General features: G+C 39.9%; 1 protein-coding gene across 3 annotated transcripts in view; it reads right to left on the bottom strand.

The window, feature by feature from the left end:
- Positions 1–21,239, bottom strand: part of KCNAB1 (potassium voltage-gated channel subfamily A regulatory beta subunit 1) — a 438,166-nt gene that overhangs the window by 189,716 nt on the left and 227,211 nt on the right. The gene's annotated exons all lie outside the window — the stretch shown is intronic.

A 21,239-nucleotide genomic window follows, 5' to 3' on the forward strand; every position in this document is an offset into this window, starting at 1 on the left:
GGTCACTGACCTCTTAACAGTCCTTTCCTGTGGTTGCCTTTCCGTCCTCAGCTTCTTTATCTCCTCTAGGGGATGTTATAGTGTTGACCTTGCCCGTATTTTTCATCCTCTCCTTCCTTATTGTCCTCTGCAGTCTTTGACCTTTGTTTTCTAATCTTCGCTACCTTTCATCTTCTGTCCCCTGCTTCACATTGGACTCCAGAGCTGGTCCTCATCTCTCCTCCCTTCTCTCACTGCTCTCTCCTCCTGTGTGTGACTTCATCCGCTCCAGTGCCTCCTGTTATTGTTCACAGGATGCCTGTGTTCCATGTGGGCATTTCCAATTGCCTGTGAATACCCTGTTGAACAGGTTACAGGGACCTCAAGCTTACAGAGCCCCGCACATAGTAGATGTCAATAAAGAACTGTGAAAAGCATAAATGAAAACATCCCCAACATGTAAGACACTGAACGCAAGGCATAGAGAATTTCCTGCCATCCTGGCAAAGTTATTTTGAACTTCTGTCCTTTTGCACATGGTTTCCCCACTACCTCCTTTTCCTTCAAGTGCCTACTTTGCTGCTTATTCTTCCTTTAAATATCAATTCAAGCATTACTTCTTCTAGGAATCCTTCCCTGGACGACACATACCTGCAAAGGTACTGCACACACACAATTATTTTCTTTGGTCTCTGGGATCCCATAATGCCTTATAATTCATTTAAAAAATATTTATAACACATTATGTTGTTTTGATTTGCTTATTTATATTTCAGTTTGTGTCACTAGACAACGAACAGGTCTGGTCTTATCTCTGCCTCTCACTGGCCATGAGACATTCATAAAGTCATTGAACTTCTTGGAAGGTCAATGTCCTCACCTAACAAATAGAGGGAATAACACCAGCCCAGCTTCGATCATAGGGCAGCTGGGAATAAGAGGCTGCATATGGGTGGGCTTTGTAAACTCAACAAAGGAAAGTTGTGGCTTCTGCAAGGAACAGAGAGTCAGGCAAACAGCATTTTATTCCCCATTCTGCTGTTCATCAGCCCTATGAAACTAGAGTTAATTTTCATGGTTGAAGAAATCTGGGTTGTGGAATATAGGAGATAATGCATGCAATATTGCTTTGTAAAGGGTAAGTGTCTAATGCAAGACATTGCTACTTTTATTTTTTGCGTGGCATGTGGGATCTTAGTTCCTCGACCAGGGATCAAACCTGTGCCCCCTGCATTGGAAGCACAGAGTTTTAAACACTGGACCACCAGGGAAGTCCCAAGATATTGTTACTTTATTATTATTTTGTCTTAACCTACTCTAAACACAAAACTAAATTAAACTATATCAGTGCAATGGTCAACAAAGGGAGAAGTAAGGGAGACTTACATGTTGAATATAGCCCTTGTATATTTATATCACAGGAATGACACTGGTTTAACATTTTAAATTTATGTGGCCTATCATGAGAGCTCACTTTTACTGAGCACTCACTTTGAACATCATGTTAAGCACTTAACCTACATTTTTTAAAAAATCTAATCTTTACAACAACTTACCGAAGTAGGTATTGTTAATGGCCGAGCAGGGTGTGGTCCCCACATCTGTCTCAATGTAGCTGAAGTTTGTGCCACTCACCACTGCGCTCTGCCGGCCATCTCTAGTGGGAAAGGCAAAGGGACTGGCTCCCAGGACTCAGTGATGCTGAGGGCTGCGGCCAATGGAGTCCTGCTTTAAGTTCTCTACCCAATGGACCAGAAAGGCTGACATTTCTGCTGTAATTTTCCCACATAAAGCTTTTGGACTGGAACTATCTAGTACTAGGAATTAAACCTCCTTATCGGTGTACCTTCTAAAAAATGATGTTTGACAAATAAATACTTGCTATTTGCAAACTGTCATGAACAAATCAAGCTTCCCAAGGCAAGTATTATAAAATGTCCTCAGGGTGAGGTTCAAACGCTGAAGTAACTCAGGAATTCATGGCCAAAATGAGTGAGGAGAGGAAACAGAAGTTAGTCTTTCACTCCTCTCCATCCCTTTATTTCTCTTCCTACTTTAAGGCAGCATGTTTACAGCAGGGTCACAGAATCAAAGAGTTTAAGAACAAGAAGGTTCTCAGAGATGGAGACATAGGTTCTCATCCAACTGCCTTCTTTGAGAAACCAAAGCCCAGAGAGGTTAAATGAGTTTCCTAAGGCCACACAGCTGGTAGGCATCTGGTTACTGCCTATTGGTGAGTGATATTTAAGACCTAAGTCATTCAATGTTCACAACAGCTCAGTAAGGTAGCTACCATTATCACCCTCATTTTACAGTTGAAGAAACTGAAGTATAGAGAGGTTGAGTGACTTGTCCAGTGAAGGCAGTGCCAAGAGTCTACCCCAGGCCATTTGGCTCCTCTTCACTGCTTCCTTCTCCTGGATCTTCAATGACACATCCCATTTTCACATAGGACAGACGCAGCCAGGGAGCCCATCCCTTGTCTGGCCTATACAGACAGAAGCCTTTAAGAGCCCTCCTCTGATCAATACCTGAGGTGAGTTCAACCCCTTTTGTTTTAGTTTGCCAAGGCCTATCACAGTCGGGGCTGGAAAGGTCATTTGCTCCAGGCCTACTGACCATGAAGGGCCTCATATTTAGATCTTTGACATTCCTCTTACTGTGGCCATACACACAGTCTCAGAGAGACATAGACAAGGTAGGAATAAATTATCTTTATCACACAACCTGACAACAGAGCTTACCTTAAAAACTTAGTGGTTTTTTTTTAACATAAATTCTTTTGTTATTCTGTAACTGACAATTATTTTACACTTTACATTTCATGTTAAAAGGGTGGATTTATAGGATATAAAGATTTAAAAGCACTTCAGCTTTTGTAACCTTCATTTTACATTTCTTCTTCCTTTTACCCTTGAACTGCCAAGGTCTCCCTTGAACTTGGAGGGGCTTTGCCTCTTACTTCCTGAAGCCTCTCCAAATTATTCTTTATGAAAAATAAAAATGAGATTAAGCTCTCCATTTAAGGATTGGCTGCAGCAAGGGCGATTAAATCTGCCCAGGTTTCATATACCCTGGCTCTCAGGAAATTTCCAAGGCTTTTGTGGCATTCTTCCCCCACCCAGCTGTAATTGTTTTTCAGTAGATAAAATTGCTTTGTGGATTTGCCCTGTTCTGTTGGGTTGAAATAACAAAAGGAGACAGTTTCTGCTACTCAGCTACCTTGAAGTCTTGTGTTTAGCCTAGAAGCTCAGGGCTGCCTGTGTTTTCCAAGTTAGGAAGATACTAACTGGTCACCTGCTGCCCTTTATAATTTTTTTTTTTTAACATCTTTATTGGAGTTTAATTGCTTTACAGTGGTGTGTTAGTTTCTGCTTTATAACAAAGTGAATCAGTTATACATCTACATATGTTCCCATATCTCTTCCCTCTTGCATCTCCCTCCCTCCTACCCTCCCTATCCCACCCCTCTAGGTGATCACAAAGCACCGAGCTGATCTCCCTGTGCTATGCGGCTGCTTCCCAGTAGCTATCTATTTTACGTTTGGTAGTGTATATATGTCCATGCCACTCTCTCACTTTGTCACAGCTTACCCTTCCCCCTCCCCATACCCTCAAGTCCATTCTCTAGTAGGTCTGTGTCTTTATTCCCGTCTTACCACTAGGTTAAAAAAATTTTTACCCTTTCTGCTAATATCCTTTCAGCCTACAAGTACGTATTAAATGCTCACGACGTGTCTGGCGTGTGCTGCCCTCCAGTAGCTGAAGACTTGCAAGAGAGGTAAAACTTGAGAGGGAAGAACTGTATGTTGTATCCAGTCTATAATGTCTCTTTTCATATTTTGTTATTATAATAAATAACTGTAAGTCACTCGTTTGCCAGAGACCAGTGAGGTCCTCCAGGACAGAGATGCTGCAAGTAATTTATCTTAAACCCTGTGCCTGGTCTGGCGTAGACATTTGATGAATATTTATTTAATGAATGAAAAAATGAAACAATCACAAGGTTTTATCAAGAGTTTGCTGCAATAAAATGAGTTTGAAACCATTTCAAGTATTCTCTAAGAGGCAAAGATTTAAAGATTCACCATTTTTTTTGTTTCATTGCCTTCTGGTTATAAAGAATAGTTTTTATGAGGAAAATTGGCTTTGGCTCTGCTTATGTTGCATGCAGAGTTAGAATGACCATTATAATTTGTTTCAACACCTATTGGTTATACTGAGTATTTATCATATGCAAAACACTGTGAAAACTGAGGGGCAGATTTAATTGGGTTTTACTAAAATTGATTAGCATTGCAATTAATTTAAACACTAGTTTCCCTGGTTTCTTTTTCTCATGGGAAAAATCTACCCTGAATACCCCCGTTTCAAATTGCATTTCTGTAATTTTCCAAAAGTTATCGTAGACCCTAGTCTGAGGTATCTTATTTTTCTCTAAATAGAATCACGTCTCAGGAAGTGAAACAACAGTGTCAGCAGGCAAGACAAGACAATCTCTAGAGGAAGAAGAGAGTACTGACCTGCTAGGGGTATTTGAGCAGAGACACAGAATGGGGGAGGGTGGGGCAAGGGAGGGGGAAGGAACTAACATTTGCTGAATGAACTTCCCTATTTGACTTGACGCTCCCAGGCATCCTGTGGTGGCCACTGTGGATCCCACCTTTTTCAGGTAAGGAAACTGGAGCTCAAAAGGTTCATTTTTGCAAAGTCACAGAGCTGGCAAGTGGCAAGGCTGAGATTTGGCCCTGGGTCTGTTACCTCCCAGGGCCATGTTGCTCTCTAATCAATTTCCTTGACTCCTCAAGGGGGACGGTGGGAGAGGCACAGTTCAGGAAGGGCTTTAATTCCTCAATCCTAGAGGTCAGGGACCAGCCCTCAGCTTCTTTTGTGTCTGGTCTCCCTCCCTTTCCAGTGACCTGCTTTAGTCCTGTACACCAGCTCCTGCTAGATGGGTTTTGAAAGACCAGATACCATGCCAGAGTGCCCCAGTGCCCTGTGGCATGATAAATGTGTCCTTGGAGTGCTTAATCTTATAATCCTGGCACTGGGCTTTTGGTATTGTTGATTATTTCAGTGCCAAAAAAAAAAAAATAGAAAGACAAATATTGTCTTTATAGCACTTATATGTGGAATCTAGAAAATAGTACAAAGGAACTTACTTACAAAACAGAAACAGACTCACAGACACAGAAAACACACTTACGGTTACCAAAGCGGAAAGGTGGGGGAGGGATAAATCAGGAGTACGGGATTAAAATATACACATCACTCTATAGAAAACAGATAAACAACAACGATTTAGTATACAGCAGCACAGGGAACTACATTCAATGTCTTGTAATAACCTATAATAGAAAAGAATCTGAAAAAGAATAGATATATTCTTTTATATATATTTTATATATATTCTATGTATATAACTGAATCACTTTGCTGTACACCTGAAACTAACACAATATTGTAAATCAACTACACTTCGAAGAAAATTTTTTTTAAATTATACATTTAAAGAAATATATTTTTAGGCAGAATAATACATTTCACAACAATTTACAAATGATTTTACTTTACAACGCCATTCTTAACTTTTTGGAGTTTTATTAGAAAGACGTCTAATAAATAATAATAGTGTTTTGGTCTTCACGTCTGCTCCGTGACCTTGTTCCCCCACAAGCCTCCTTACCTGAGTAGTTCCAATAGCCCAGACCTGCGTGGATTAGTACTGATCTCAGTAGTGGATGACTGCAAGTGGTGATCCAGCTCAAGGTCAACTCCTCCACCCCTCCTAGTGCTGAAAATGCAGCAGCACTCACTGTCCTAACAGGAGGGAGAATTTTATCCCTATACAGGGAAATTGCAGTAAGAGGCACAAACGGCCGAAGGGAATTCAAAGTGAACTCATTATACTGTCCCTGTTTATGAAAACTTTATTTTGCATAAAATTCAATATATTTTCTTTCTTTCCAAAGTGGAAACAACTTTAATGATATTTAGTATATCTTTGACCTTTAAAACCTTGTCTGTAAAATACTGATTTTTTTTTTTTTTATTTCTAAGAGTTAATCTGCTATGATGTGACGGAGCAACTTGAGAACTGACAAAAATATTGTTAAGATCGATGAAAGACGAATGTGAAAGTTGGAAGATAAATTTTACGTAAGACAAAACTACCACTTTTAATTTAATGATATTTGTTTAAACTTAAATTAACTACATCCCTCCTATGTGACTAAGGGTATAAGTCCCAATATTCTCTGTGGATTCTGTTTTCTGAACTGTGTCAAAGAAGCTCTCCCTGTAAATCCAGGGGCTTCTCCTATAGTGAAATGTGAGTTTAAAGCATGCACCTTCATATGGTGAGGTTTGGTGAAGGAACTAGGCTAGCAGTTCCTTCTAGAATTATTATTTAATTCTTCCCTACCTCCCTCTTTTTTAAAAAGAAAAATTTGAATTTTACAACGCAAGCTGTGCACTTCTGTTCCACCTGGACTTTGAAAGAGTGAGCACATAGATATCTTATGCCCCAGCTATTCTACTCCTATGCATCTTAAAGAAATGAATACGTCTGCTCACAAAAATACATAAACAAGAATGTTCATGGTGGGTGGCTTTATTAATAATAATTCAATGGAAACAACCCTAATATCCATCAACAATAAAATGAATAAGTAAACCATGGTATATTCATATAATGGAATGTCATCCTGGAATGAAAAAGATCAAACCACTGATAGACACAACAGTACAGATGAATCTGAGACATGTAATATTATGCGAAAGAAGCCAGACCCAAAAGGATACATTCTGTTTGCTTTCATTTATGTGAACTTTCAGAACACGAAAATTAATCTATGGTAGAAGAGGTCAGAATAGCGGTTACCTCTGGGGAGGTGGTATTGACTGGGAAGATGTATGAGAAAAGTTTCTGGGGAGATGGAAATGTTGTTAGATCTTGATCTGCCTGATCTGTGCTCCAGGAGCATACACAGATGAAAAAATTTATCAAGTTGTACACTGAATACTTGTGTACTTTACCACATATAAATTATACTTCAATAGAAATATTAAAGAAAGAAACAAAGAAAGACCTGTAGCAGGAAAAACTACCCATCAATGCTATACCAAGAGGTTTGGAGATATAGTAATTCCTGCATTTTCTTTGCTAAGGAGCAGATTGTGCACCATTTTGTATACTGGGCATTGTGTTAGTAACTTTATTTTTCCTTTTAATTCTCACTCCCACCTGGGAGGTGTGCAGAACAGGTATTTATCATCCCTATGTTAATTAGTCTGAGGTGACACTGCAAATAAATGTCAGAGTGGGAATTACATCTAGGACATGTTGTTGCCAAGATGGCTGCCCTTTCTATTCTACTGAGCTGCTTTCCACGGCAAACTTTATTTGCAAATAAAGATAAAAAAGCAAAGGGTGACACTCTCTTCAAACAACAACAACAAAGAGTAGTAGAAGACAACAGAGGGTCTTCATCAGAAGACACTCTGGCCCTCCTTGGGTGGCTGACCAGGTCTGTTTATGTACAGATGGACTCACTAAGGTTTCAGGGGCATAGGGCATTGCTCCTCCCAGGAGTTGCCAGATAATACAGAGGATGCCTGGGTAAATTTGAATTTCAGACAAATGATGGATAATTATTTTAGTATAAGTATGTCCAAAGTATTACATGCAGGATACTTATACTGAAAAATTATTGGTGATTTATCTATCTGAGATCCAAGTTTAACTAAGTAACTGTGGGGGTTTTTTTTGCTAAATTTGGCAACTTATCCTGCTCCCATCCAGTCTGTTTTCATGATACCCGTAAGTACTAGAGCCTTTCATTTCACAGTTAGAGCTTAGGTGTAACTAACCAAGCACACACACAAACACAACTTTGAAAGAGTTTTGGTGAGGAAAGGAGAATTGTTGAGCCCCGGGGTTCAGGGTACGGAAAGGGAAATTTTGTAGGGAAACTTTGCATCAAAAATTTTGTCTTGTTCATTTTTTGTTAAAAGATCTTTAACCTTCAAAAAAAGGGAAGAGGGGAAGATCTCCTAGCTTTGTAGATGAATTATGGCAGAGTTCCTTCACATTTCTGGTTTATTTGTCCATAGTGTTGGAAGCAGGGAGGTAGAGGGGCTAAACACTGGGTCCCTCTTATGCCTTCATGGTATTGTGCTATAGCCATTTCCATTTGGCAATTTGTTAAGTAAAATGAAGTGTCTCCACAAAATTGCCAACTACTAAAATAGCACCAGCTGCAATTTTTGAGGGGGGAATTGATTTTTCATATTCTTCAGACAGCTTCTTTTTATAAATAGATGATTTGTGTTAAGGTGGTCAGATGGCTCTGAGATGCCACTTACTGGGGAGGGGAACTCTTAAGGGCACTTACCATTCATGCAAAGAACTTTCATGAACTACAGATATCTCTGAAATTTTTCCATTTAAATTCAAGAATCTAATCAACCTGCCCAGGTATTGGATTAGCCACAACAACACAGTTATGACTTTCTGCTTCCCTTGCAGGTTTCTCGAAATACTCCAGGGACCACGTCCCTTCCTTCTGCTAACTATATGCTTATTCTCAGTAGCTAAATAATATTATTCTTGAGAGCCGTGTGGTTTAAATGTAAATGCCGTTAAGACTTTAAAATGAGACACACACAACATATATGCTGCATGAAAGTTCACAGTGAGCAAAGGGGTTTCCTATTTGAATGTTAATAAAACAAAATTAAGATGCAGAGATACTGGATTCCCCTTCTAACTAGGTAATGATTCCAAATTATAGCTCTAAATGTGGGCTCAGGTGGCAGTGCGGCAGTCTTTGCTGCAGGCTCTGGAGTGTTCCTCCCGTTAATTTAAAGAACGAGATGCTGGGAATTCTCAAATCCTGATTTGGAGTTCTCCCTCAAGTGACCTTAGAAGATATTATGGCTGCTGAGAGCTGGATGCTGCATTGGTATACTTTCCATATTCCAGTGAGGGGCAGGGGGGAGGCTATCATGCACAACTTCATTAACCCTGCAACCTCAGGAGGTCAAAATTCTGTTCTCTATTTTCTTATTTTTTAATGGATGTCTATTGAGCACTTACGGTGGACCAGCCCTCTTCTAGGTGCATGGAACTTGAATAAGGCTGCCAGTATCCTTACTATTAAGGAGTTCATGTTTCAGCATAGGAGACAAACCACAAATCAGTGACTAAGTCATGATTCCATATTTTCTCCCTCCACCATCCTCTAGCATCATCCTTCTACAGTTTCAATTTCTGCTCAGTTATTCAAAGTCTACCCTCTTCTCATCCTGTCATTTATTTTAAACATGATAGGAGAAGAAGAGGGAACATATAGTCTCAAAAGAGAAACTGTAGACCATAAATATTTGCTATTTTCCATCTTCAGTATTCATGAAAATGCCATATTGCATGCATGTTCTTGAGAGCTAAGAACTTCTATCTTTCATTAACTTTTATGTCAGAGGCTAAGTATAGAACAAAATACTAAGTGTTCAACAGAGAGGAAGAGAAAAGCTTGGAAGAGGAGCATTTCCCCCTCCTGTCCCAGCCTTTCTGAACAGTGAGCCCACCCTGCTAGGCTGGAAGTGTGTTCACCCTTTGTGCTTTCTCAGTCTGCACGTACAATTTAATTTCTGCAATTTTTCAAAACTTGTTTGCCTGGGTCATGTCTGCTCTGCATCCATTTGGAATGTACAAGATTGTAAACTCTTGGAGGTGGGACCTTGTCTATTTTAATTCATTTTGGGAAGGGTAAGGCTGGGGCTAAATGCTTTGCAAGATTGTGAGCAATCAGGAGTTGAAATTCAAGATGAAAGGGCTCAGGCTCTTCCTGACAAAATAGCTTGATTTGTCCTGGCCCCCAAGTCACTTCCCAAGTCAGAGCAGACAAAAGAGCACAAGGTGGTCCAGCAGGAGCCTAGACTCAAAGGAAAATAAAAAGGAAATATCCAAGTATAAAAGCATGCAGTCACTATGATAACAATTGTGAAAAAATATGGATGCATAAGAGCGAACACTGAAAAGTGGTGCAAAGCTAGGAGAGTTGTATTGGAAAGGGAGAATCTGGGGGGATTAAAATTGCCTGAATAATGTAGCTGACATTTTGTGGGGTTAAGGGAATTTTAATGGCAATAAGCATCTTCCTGAGGTCAGGAGGAAGATGAGCCTCTTGCCCTCATTTGTCTCCTATTCTACTCTAGACAGAGAATAGAAACCAATGGTTATTGACACTATTTATGTACCAGGCCCCTTACACATGTTCTATCACTAAGCATCCCAACCCCCTTATGAAGTAGGTACCATTGCTACCACTGACTACGTTTTTCCCATTTAATAAATGGGAAACCAAGAGCTTTGGCGAACTGACTGGGATCACACAGTAAGTAATTGGTAGAGGCAGGATATGAACCCAGACCATGTTAGTCCACAGCCCTGCTCTTTAACTCTTTTACTACACAGCCTAGGTTTGGGGCAAGCTTCCTGTCTCTGGGACAACAAACATTAGAAAAACCCTGAATTTCCTCTTCCTTTCCACAGCTCTGGTCTAAGTCCCTCAAGTAACTATTATACTTCATTTTGGGAGAGGACAATCCACATTTTCATCACTAATGGATTGTGTTTGATATTTAGCTTTGATTCTACCTCCTTACTGGGTGTTGTCCTTCCCATGATCTCTCCTTGGACACACCTTCTCTGATAGTTAAGTACAAAGGGACTTTTAATGAAACAGATTTTTGAACACTGCTTCTTTTTCGCATTCAGATGGCTATGTTTATTTGCGTTGCAGCTTTAAACCACCCACAGGTATCATCGATTCTGTGCTGAGAGGCACATACTCCAGATTAATTCCTAATACATGTTGTCATGAGCTGATGATCATTTGATATTCATCAAAGGACTTGGATTTATGCTCAGCTGAGGTCTGAGGGGAGAACTGCTGACATGAAAAATGGACTGAGCTTAACTAGAATTAAGCACTCTACGCTGGTGTTCAAATACACCTCATTTATCACGCAAACATCTCAATTGCTTGGAAGAAGGTAAAGGACTGTGCAAGTTTAGACTCTTAATTGTCCAACTCAGCCTGAAGCCAGAGGAATGGAACAGATTGCCTCTGATACTTCCTTCAGATTGATAATTCTGTACCCTCTTTGGCATGCTACCCTGGCACTGCTCTTAAAATTACAAGAATTGAGCAGGTAGTGACAGAGAGAGTGCTAAGTATTGTGTGGAACAGAGAGAAAATAAGCGTTCAAATGTCAAGTATATAAGGAAAGCTCACCTAGGCTACTGCAATGGACTTGAAGTTTGTCACTTCTGTTTAGTTGTTGAAATGGAAATGCAGTCGTGGAGTCTTGCCTTGGAGCATCCTAGTCTTGGAGGACATGGGTTAATGTTGAGATTTTGTACCATATTATGAAGTTGCCTTGCAAAGGGGAGCAGTCTATGCCACCCCAAAATGTGGCACTTTGGCACGTGGATTATTTTGAGCTGAAACAATCAAGACCCAGCAGACTCAGGAAAAACTCTTACTTCTCTCTTAACTGTCTAAAAGAATTTAGATAGCGGGCCTGGCCCAGAAAAGGAGCTAATACCAGGGGTATTTTTTTATCTGGAAGACTTACTTGCATGACAGGATAAACATTTGCTTTTCTTAACTTCCTGTGAATTACCCTCCTCCCCTTTGAAGCCCCAAGCCCCCATCCCTTTCCTTAGCTCAGGATGGAATATAAGCCTTAACTGCTGGACTGCCTTTGGGTCTCATATTTTTATGGCTCCTGTATGTACAAAACAAAATTTGTTTTTCTCCTGTAATCTGTCTTAAGCCAATTTTTATTGTTAGACCAGTCACAGAATCTAAAAGGGTAGGAGGAACATTTTTCCTCCCCTATACTTGTAAACATCCCTAACTATAATAAAAATAACTGCTGAAGTGTAGAATTCACAGATATCTTAACACTCCTATAATAAGCACTACGCTTGATCAGCTTAATTGGATTATTTGTAAATGAGTATGACAAAATGCTAAATGAAAACATTTTCAAGTAATAATATAATTGGTTTGGGCTGGACATACAGTCAGAGAAGCAAAAACAAAAGAACAAATAAATAATTACTAAAGTACTAAAGTACTGAAGTACTAAAACCTGCAAGGTTGAACTTGATAAGGTATAACCACTTGTCAAACGATGGGGCATTTAAATAAGTTTCTCAAAGAGTTACCTATACTCACCTGATACACAGTAGTGTTATAAATCTTAAATGTGATCTGGGGTTAAATCAATTATTTTTTCTGAGACAACATAGTGGTTTCTCTAGTTAATATAACTAGCTTCGCCTTGGGCATCCAGGCATTCACACTGGAGTGCCAATTACACAGATTCATTGTCCCTGCTCTTTCTGTGGCAGCTCGGGAGACGGTATCCTGACTCTACTCACATGACCAGAAAATCGGCTGCCACAGACCGTGTCTGAGACGGGTCGAAGAGCTGAACTGGACTTCTGAGGGTGGACTGCTCCTATTCTAAGAATTGTTCTTTAGTTCCCAAGGAATTTACCAGCAGAAGACATTACTATGAATAAGTTGTTCAAATTTGTGCGTGAGAGTAAAATTCTAAACAGTATTTTTTTCTAGGAGCCAGTGGATGCATAATTAAATGAAATGGTCTGGAGAATAAATATCCCCCCCGCTTTATTCAATAATAATAAAGATAACTATAATGCCAACAAAACAATAATAGTGTGTATCACTGATTGAGTATTAGTTCTGTGTTGTGTACTTTTCTAAGTACTTTACATGTATTAACTCAATCCTCACATGAACCTATAAAGTAGATACTATTATTATTTCCAATTTCAGATGAGGAAACTGAACTACAGAGAGTGCTTAATTAAGGTCATGTAACTAGTACGGATTAAAACCCAGACAATTTGTCCCCAGCAATCTTGCTCTTAATTTCAATGCCACAGTTGCTTCAAAAACAGCAGGAGAGTGTTCCCTGGTTGCCTAGTGGTTAGGATTCTGGCTTTCACTGCTGTGCCCCAGGTTTAATCCCTGGTCAGGGAACTGAGATCCCGCAAGCCGCACAGCCAAAACAAACAAACAAACAAACCAGGAATACAAAGGTTTGATACTTCATCGGATGTTTGACTGAGTTTACACGAGCACACGATAGGTTTTCCTCTGCATTTAACTGTTCCTTTACTACTCTTTCCTACCTACGTAGTTGTTTCTGATTAGCAATCACCCATCAACTTAGAAAACTTAGAAAGTACAGAAGAGCACAAATATGGAAAATCACCCATAATCCCATCACTATACATTTTCCAGTGTTTGATAAGTAGGTAAATAGATAGATAGAAAGATAGACAAACAGATAGATATATGTAGGTGTACATATAGATATAGATATATAGATACAAGTACAGGTAGAGATAGATAGTTGTTAGATAGATAGATAGAAAGACAGATAGATAGATAGATAAGGCTCTGTAAGAACAGTTTCTTTGTCTGTTTTATTTACTGTGGTATTTCAATCTCCTGGAACAACGCTTGGCACAGGGTGGGGGTTCAAAAACATTTGTTTAATAAATACAGATAAATAATTCACTTACTTATTCCAAAATTATTTATTCAGAGCCTTCTCTGTGCCAGGCACCATTCTGAGTAGTGGGGCTATAGCAGCGATAAACAGAGATCCCTGCCCTCATGGAGCTTATATGCTACTGTGGACTGTCTGACAATGAACAAATAAACAAATTACATATATGCTTGTGTGTGTATGTGTGTATACATATATGCACATACATACACACATATACACACACCAAGTGTTAGTAATGTCAAATGGTGATAAGTTTCATGAAGAAAAATGCAGGGAAGGGGGATGGGGAGTATAGGGTAGGGGTGGGGTGGCTATATGAAATAGGGAGCTGTGAAGACCTCACTGAGAAGGTGCTCTTTGAGAGATGAGACCTGAAAGTGGTGAAGGGGTAGTCATGCGGTTGGCTGGGGAAGAACAGGCAGGTAAATGCAGGTACAAGGCGCTGGAGCATGAGTGGACTTGGTCTGTGTCAGGAACATCCAAGAGGCCCATGTGGCAGGAGCAGAGTGAGCAGAGGCAGGAAGAATGAAGAGGGCCAGGAAGTATTGTGGAGTTGGGAGTGTCAGATCAGGTAGGGCTCTGCTGGACCACTGTAAGGGCTTTGGCTTTGACTCTGAGTGGACGGAGAGGCACTGGAGGGTTCTACACAGAACAGTGACATGAAATAACTTAGGGTTTAAAAGGATCCTTCTGTCTGCTGGGTTGCAAGTAGGCTGTGTAAGGGCAATAGCATTAGGACCAGTTAGGAGGCCATGGCAGTAACCCAGGGGAGGGATGGGAGTTGAGTTGGATGGCAGCAGTGGAGGAGGTGAGAAACAGTTGGAATTTGGATATATTCTGAAAGAAGGGCCAGTGAGATTTGCTGACAGATTAGATGTGGGGCAGGAGAGAAAAAGAAGGGCCAAGAATGATTCCCAAGTTTTGGCTTTTGCAACTAAGAGGATGGAGGAAATTAACTGTAATTAATTGAGATGGAGAATGCTGGAGGAAAGGCAGGTTGGGTGGGGTTGGGGAGTCAGGAGTTTGGTTTTGGACGTGGAAAGTCTAAGATCCAAGCAGAGATGTCAAGTGGGCAGTTGCAGGTACAAATCCAGAGCCTGAGGGAGAAATTCATGCTGGATACCGTGATGTGAATATCTAATTACAAAATTTGGATTATCTTATGAATAATATGGTAATCTACTGTTTTCATTTAACAATATATTATGAACACTTTCTCATGTTAAATAAAATGATATATGTTTAAAATGAACATCAACCAAACACTTGAGGTTAAGAATAGCTCTGGAAAACCACATTTGTTATTTTGCTTAATCCTCACACAAACACCATGGTGTAGTTATTTTGATGCTCATTTACATGAGGAACTGAGGCTTCAATGTGGTAAAATGACTTGCTCAAGGTCACCACCAGCACGTGGGGGAACAGGATACAAACTTGTATTTTCCAAGGCATTTTCTACACCATGTTTGCCTCTAAGGTAACATTCCCAGTTTCACTTTTCTCGAGCTATGACAAATCTATAGAAAGTTTATTGCAGCTAAATATCTGTTAAATGTCTCAGGATGTTGCTCAAAAATAGAATCTATAATGACACACTCTATGTATTGCATAACATGGTGATGCGCAACTTCTATCTAATCTGATCATTTGCAGATGGCATAAATTCACATAATGGTTCACATACACCATGGTGATCATCTCCTCAGTGTTACATAAGCAAATCATTCGTCGCTTTCCTGGTATCCTTGCTCATTTTTGTCCTCTTGGATCTTGGTTGAAGGTCACTGACCTTTCTAATCTTGAGGTAATAAGAGCCCATTGATCTGAGCTGATGAGCTAGAGGGAAATCACTGCTTATTCACAGGGCTTCACCTTTTGAAATCCCTTTAAAAACCAATGCAGCGTGTTATGGGAGAGGAAGGACAAGGTGTAAGGTCATCACAAATTCTCTTAGAGCCATAGAAGCTGGGCCTCTTATGTCCCTTCCGAGCCAGACCTGAGGCCCGTGATACCATAGGGTGCAGGCTAGGAAGCTGAGGAGAGAAGAAATTGGCAAAAAAGGAATAAGTTGGACTTCCCTGGTGGCACAGTGGATAAGAATCTGCCTGCCAACGCAGGGGACATGGGTTCAAGCCCTGGTCCAGGAAGATCCCACATGCTGCTGAGCAACTAAGCCCGTGCGCCACAGCTACTGAGCCTGTGCTCTAGAACCTGCGTGCTGCAACTGTTGAAGCCCACGTGCCTAGAGCCCGTGCTCTGCAACAAGAGAAGCAACCGCAATGAGAAGCCCGTGCACCGCAACGAAGAGTAGCCCCCACTCACCACAACTAGAGAAAGTCCACGCTCAGCAACAAACACCCAACGCAGCCAAAAATAAATAAAATTAAATCTTTAAAAAAAAAAAAAAAGGAAAAAGTCATGAGTTCACACAGAAAATCAGAGTGACCACTGGCAGAATTTTTATTTTTCTGCAATGCAAGGAGCTGCATTCATTTTTAATGCACACCAACAGAACGACTCAATCCAATTTTGAAAGAAAGTTTACAGGTAATATATACTCTTCTTCAGAATGGAATTGGAATGGTGTTGCTGCTAGGTACATTCATATGAAATAAGCCCAAGATTTTTTTTTTTTTTTTTTTTTTTGCCACATCGTACAAGGCATTTTCTCTTTTGAGTACTGTAGAATGCACTGCCCTTAAAATACTCATATTTTGTGCATAGTGGTTACATAGTTCTTTGTTGATAAACTTTGTAAGCGGCCATAGTCTAAAACAATAATGATAAGCTCTACTGTTTCTTGAGGACTTTTCATCCATCAGATCTCCTGAGAAGTATTTTAAATACTGGCTAATTTTATTCTCATCGAAACCATGTTTTACCAAGGGGAAACTAAGCCATCTTTTCTCATGGGAGGCCACACAGGTGGGAAGTTGGGGAGTGGAAGTCTGACCCAAAGGCTGGCTCAGGCTCTTTCTTCCAAAATATTGGGAAAAAAATCAAGGAAAACCAAAATTGTAATCATTTCCATTGGTATATGCAGTGGTTTCTAATTTGTGTGAAAACTTCTAGCCATTCCCAAGGGACTTCCAAGGAAATTTCAGAGAGCCAAGTTGTTATAAGCTGGTTTGCAGTGACAGAGAGGCACCATGAGGGAGGGAAATGGACAGGCACTGCAGGAGGTGAGAACACAGTGAGGTGAGCAGGGCCTCGGCTTCCTCTGGGCTCCTCCTCTGGCCTTTCTGCTGTCCTGTGCAGGGCCCAGAGCACAATTCCCTCTCTCCCTATCTCCTTCCCTCCCCTAACATGCAGACCTCATAGGAGAATGGAGCTTATCTGACTCTGGACAGCTGTTGGCAGATGGAGGGACAGAAATGACCAACCAAAATTATGTCATGACCTTCGATTTGGGGTTTTTTATTTATCGATGGTGTTGGTTTGATTTAAGTGAAGGGATGATATGGAATAATCAGGAAAAATTCTTAAGTCTCATTTTGCCAAAAGTTCTAATCCTTTAAAATAAGTCCATTCGCTGGGAGATTCATGATGGCTGAAATGATGAAAAGATTCATTATTCTAAACCTGTGCTGTATAATAGGGTAGCTACTAGCCACATGCGGCTATTGTTCACTTGAAATGTAGCTAATGCAACAGAGAAACTGAATTTTTTATACTACTTAATTTTCCAATCCCTATCAAAATGCCAATGGCATTTTTCATGAACTAAAACAAATAATTGTAAAATTTGTTATGGAAACACAAAAGATCCAGAATAGCCAAAACAATCTTGAGAAAAAAGAACAAAGCTGGAAGTATACATATCCCTGAATTCAGGGGGAACTTCAAGATGACGGAGGAATAAGACATGGAGATCACCTTCCTCCCCACAAATACATCAACAATCTGGAACAACCCCTACAGAACACCTACTGAGGGCTGGCAGAAGACCTCAGACTTCCCAAAAGGCAAGAAACCCCCCACGTACCTGGCCGTGCGGCTGACAGGGTCTTGGTGCTCCGGCCGGGTGTCAGGCCTGAGCATCTGAGGTGGGAGAGCCGAGTTCAGGACATTGGACCACCAGAGAGACCTCCTGGCCCCACATAATATCAGTCAGCGAGAGCTCTCCCAGAGATCTCCGTCTCAACGCTAAGACCCAGCTCCACTCAAGGACCAGCAAGCTCCAGTGCTGGACACCCTATGCCAAACAAATAGCAAGACAGGAACACAACCCCACCCATTAGCAGAGAGGCTGCCTAAAATCATAACAAAGTCACAGACACCCCAAAACACACCACCGGACACGGACCTGCCCACGAGAAAGACAAGATCCAGCCTCATCCACCAGAACACAGGCACTAGTCCCCTCCACCAGGAAGCCTACACAACCCACTGAACCAACCTGAGCCACTGGGGGCAGACACCAAAAACAACGGGAACTAGAAACCTGCAGCTGTGAAGAGGAGACTCCAAACACAGTAAGTTAAGCAAAATGAGAAGACAGAGAAATACACAGGAGATGAAGGAGCAAGGTAAAAATCCACCAGACCAAACAATGAAGAGGAAATAGGCAGTCGACCTGAAAAAGAATTCAGAGTAATGATAGTAAAGATGATCCAAAATCTTGGAAATAGAATGGAGAAAATACAAGAAAATTTTAACAAGGACCTAGAAGAACTAAAGACCAAACAAACAATGATGAACAACACAACAAATGAAATTAAAAATTCTCTAGGAAGAATCAATGGCAGAATAACTAGGGTAGAAGAATGGATAAGTGACCTGGAAGATAAAATAGTGTACATAACTACCGCAGAGCAGAATAAAGAAAAAGAATGAAAAGAATTGAGGACAGTCTCAGAGACCTCTGGAACAACGTTAAATGCACCAACATTCAAATTATGGGGGTCGCAGAAGAAAAAAGAGAAAAAGAAAGGGTCTGAGAAAATATTCGAAGAGACTATAGTTGAAAACTTCCCTAATATGGGAAAGGAAATAGTCAATCAAGTCCAGGAAGCACAGAGAGTCCCATACAGGATAAATCCAAGGAGAAACTCGCCAAGACACATATTAATCAAACTATCAAAAATTAAATACAAAGAAAGAATATTAAAAGCAGCAAGGGAAAAACAACAAATAACATACAAGGGAATCCTCATAAGGTAAACAGCTGATCTTTCAGCAGAAACTGTGAAAGCCAGAAGGGTGTGGCAGGACATATTTAAGGTGATGAAAGGGAAAAACCTACAACCAAGATTACTCTACCCAGCAAGGATCTCATTCGGATTTGTCAGAGAAATTAAAATCTATACAGACAAGCAAAAGCTAAGAGAATTCAGCACCACCAAACCAGTCTTACAATCAACGCTAAAGGAACTTCTCTAGGCAGGAAACACAAGAGAAGGAAAACACCTACAATAACAAACCCAAAACAATTACGAAAATGGTAACAGGAACATACATACCGATAATTACCTTAAATGTAAATGTATTAAATGCTCCTACCAAAAGACATAGATGACTGAATGGATAGAAAAACAAGACCTGTATATATGCTGTCTACAGGAGACCCACTTCAGACCTAGGGACACATATAGACTGAAAGTGAGGGAATGGAAAAAGATATTCCATGCAAATGGAAATCACAAGAAAGCTGGAGTAGCAATTCTCATATCAGACAAATAGACTTTAAAATAAAGACTATTACAAGAGACAAAGAAGGACACTACATAACGATCAAGGGATCAATCTAAGAAGAAGATATAACAATTGTAAATATTTATGCACCTAACATAGGAGCACCTCAATATATAAGAAAATGCTAACAGCCATAAAAGGGGAAATCGACAGTAACACAATCATAGTAGGGGACTTTAATACCCCACTTTCACCAATGGACAGATCATCGAAAATGAAAATAAGTAAGGAAACACGAGCTTTAAATGATACATTAAACGAGATGGACTTAATTGATATTTAAAGGACATTCCATCCAAAAACAACAGAATACACTTTCTTCTCAAGTCCTCATGGAACATTCTCCAGGATAGATCATATCTTGGGTCACAAATCAAGCCTTGGTAAATTTAAGAAAATTGAAATCGTATCAAGTATCTTTTCTGACCACAACGCTATGCGACTACATATCAATCACAGGAAATAATCTGTAAAAAACTACAAACACATGGAGGCTAAACAATACACTACTAAATAACCAAGAGATCACTGAAGAAATCAAAGAGGAAATCAAAAAATACCTAGAAAATAATGACAATGAAAACACAATGACCCAAAACCTATCAGAAGCAGCAAAAGCATTTCTAACAGGGAAGTTTATAGCAATACAACTGTATCTCAACAAACAAGAAACCTCTCAAATAAACAACCTAACCTTACACCTAAAGCAATTAGAGAAAGAAGTACCAAAAAACCCCAAAGGTAGCAGAAGGAAAGAAATCATAAAAATCAGATCAGAAATACATGAAAAAGTAATGAAGGACACAATAGCAAAGATCAATAAAACTAAAAGCTGGTTCTTTGAGAAGATAAACAAAATTGATAAAACATTAGCCAGACTCATCAAGAAAAAAAGGGAGAAGACTCAAATCAATAGAATTAGAAATGAAAAAGGAGAAGTAACAACTGACACTACAGAAATACAAAGGACCATGAGAGATTACTACAAGCAACTATATGCCAATAAAATGGACAACCTGGAAGAAATGGACAAACTCTTAGAAAAGCACAACCTTCTGAGACTGAACCAGGAAGAAATAGAAAATATAAACAGACCAATCAAAAGCACTGAAATTGAAACTGTGATCAAAAATCTTCCAACAAACAAAAGCCCAGGACCAGATGGCTTCACAGGCGAATTCTATCAAACATTTAGAGAAGAGCTAACACCTATCTTTCTGAAACTCTTCAAAAATATAGCAGAAGGAGGAACACTCCCAAACTCTTTCTACGAGGCCACCATCACCTTGATACCAAAACCAGACAAAGATGTCACAAAGAAAGAAAACTACAGGCCAATATCACTGATGAACATAGATGCAAAAATCCTCAACAAAATACTAGCAAACAGAATCCAACAGCACATTAAAAGGATCATACACTATGAACAAGTGGGGTTTATCCCAGGAATGCAAGGATTCTTCAGTATATGCAAATCAATCAATGTGATAAACCACATTAACCAACAGAAGGAGGAAAAACCGTATGATCATCTCAATAGATGCAGAAAAAGCTTTCGACAAAATCAACACCCATTTATGATAAAAACCCTCCAGAAAGTAGGCATAGAGGGAACGTACCTCTACATAATAAAGGCCATATATGACAAACCCACAGCCAACATCGTTCTCAATGGTGAAAAATTGAAACCATTTCCACTAAGATCAGGAACAAGACAAGGTTGCCCACTCTCACCACTATTATTCAACACGCTTTTGGAAGTTTTAGCCACAGCAATCAGAGAAGAGAAAGAAATAAAAGGAATCCAATTCGGAAAAGAAGTAGTAAAACTGTCACTGTCTGCAGATGACATGATACTGTACATAGAGAATCCTAAAAATGCTACCAGAAAACTACTAGATCTAATCAATGAATTTGGTAAAGTAGCAGGATACAAA

The sequence above is a fragment of the Eubalaena glacialis genome, chromosome 6, assembly GCF_028564815.1.
Source record: "Eubalaena glacialis isolate mEubGla1 chromosome 6, mEubGla1.1.hap2.+ XY, whole genome shotgun sequence".
NCBI classification, from domain to species: Eukaryota; Metazoa; Chordata; class Mammalia; order Artiodactyla; family Balaenidae; genus Eubalaena; species Eubalaena glacialis.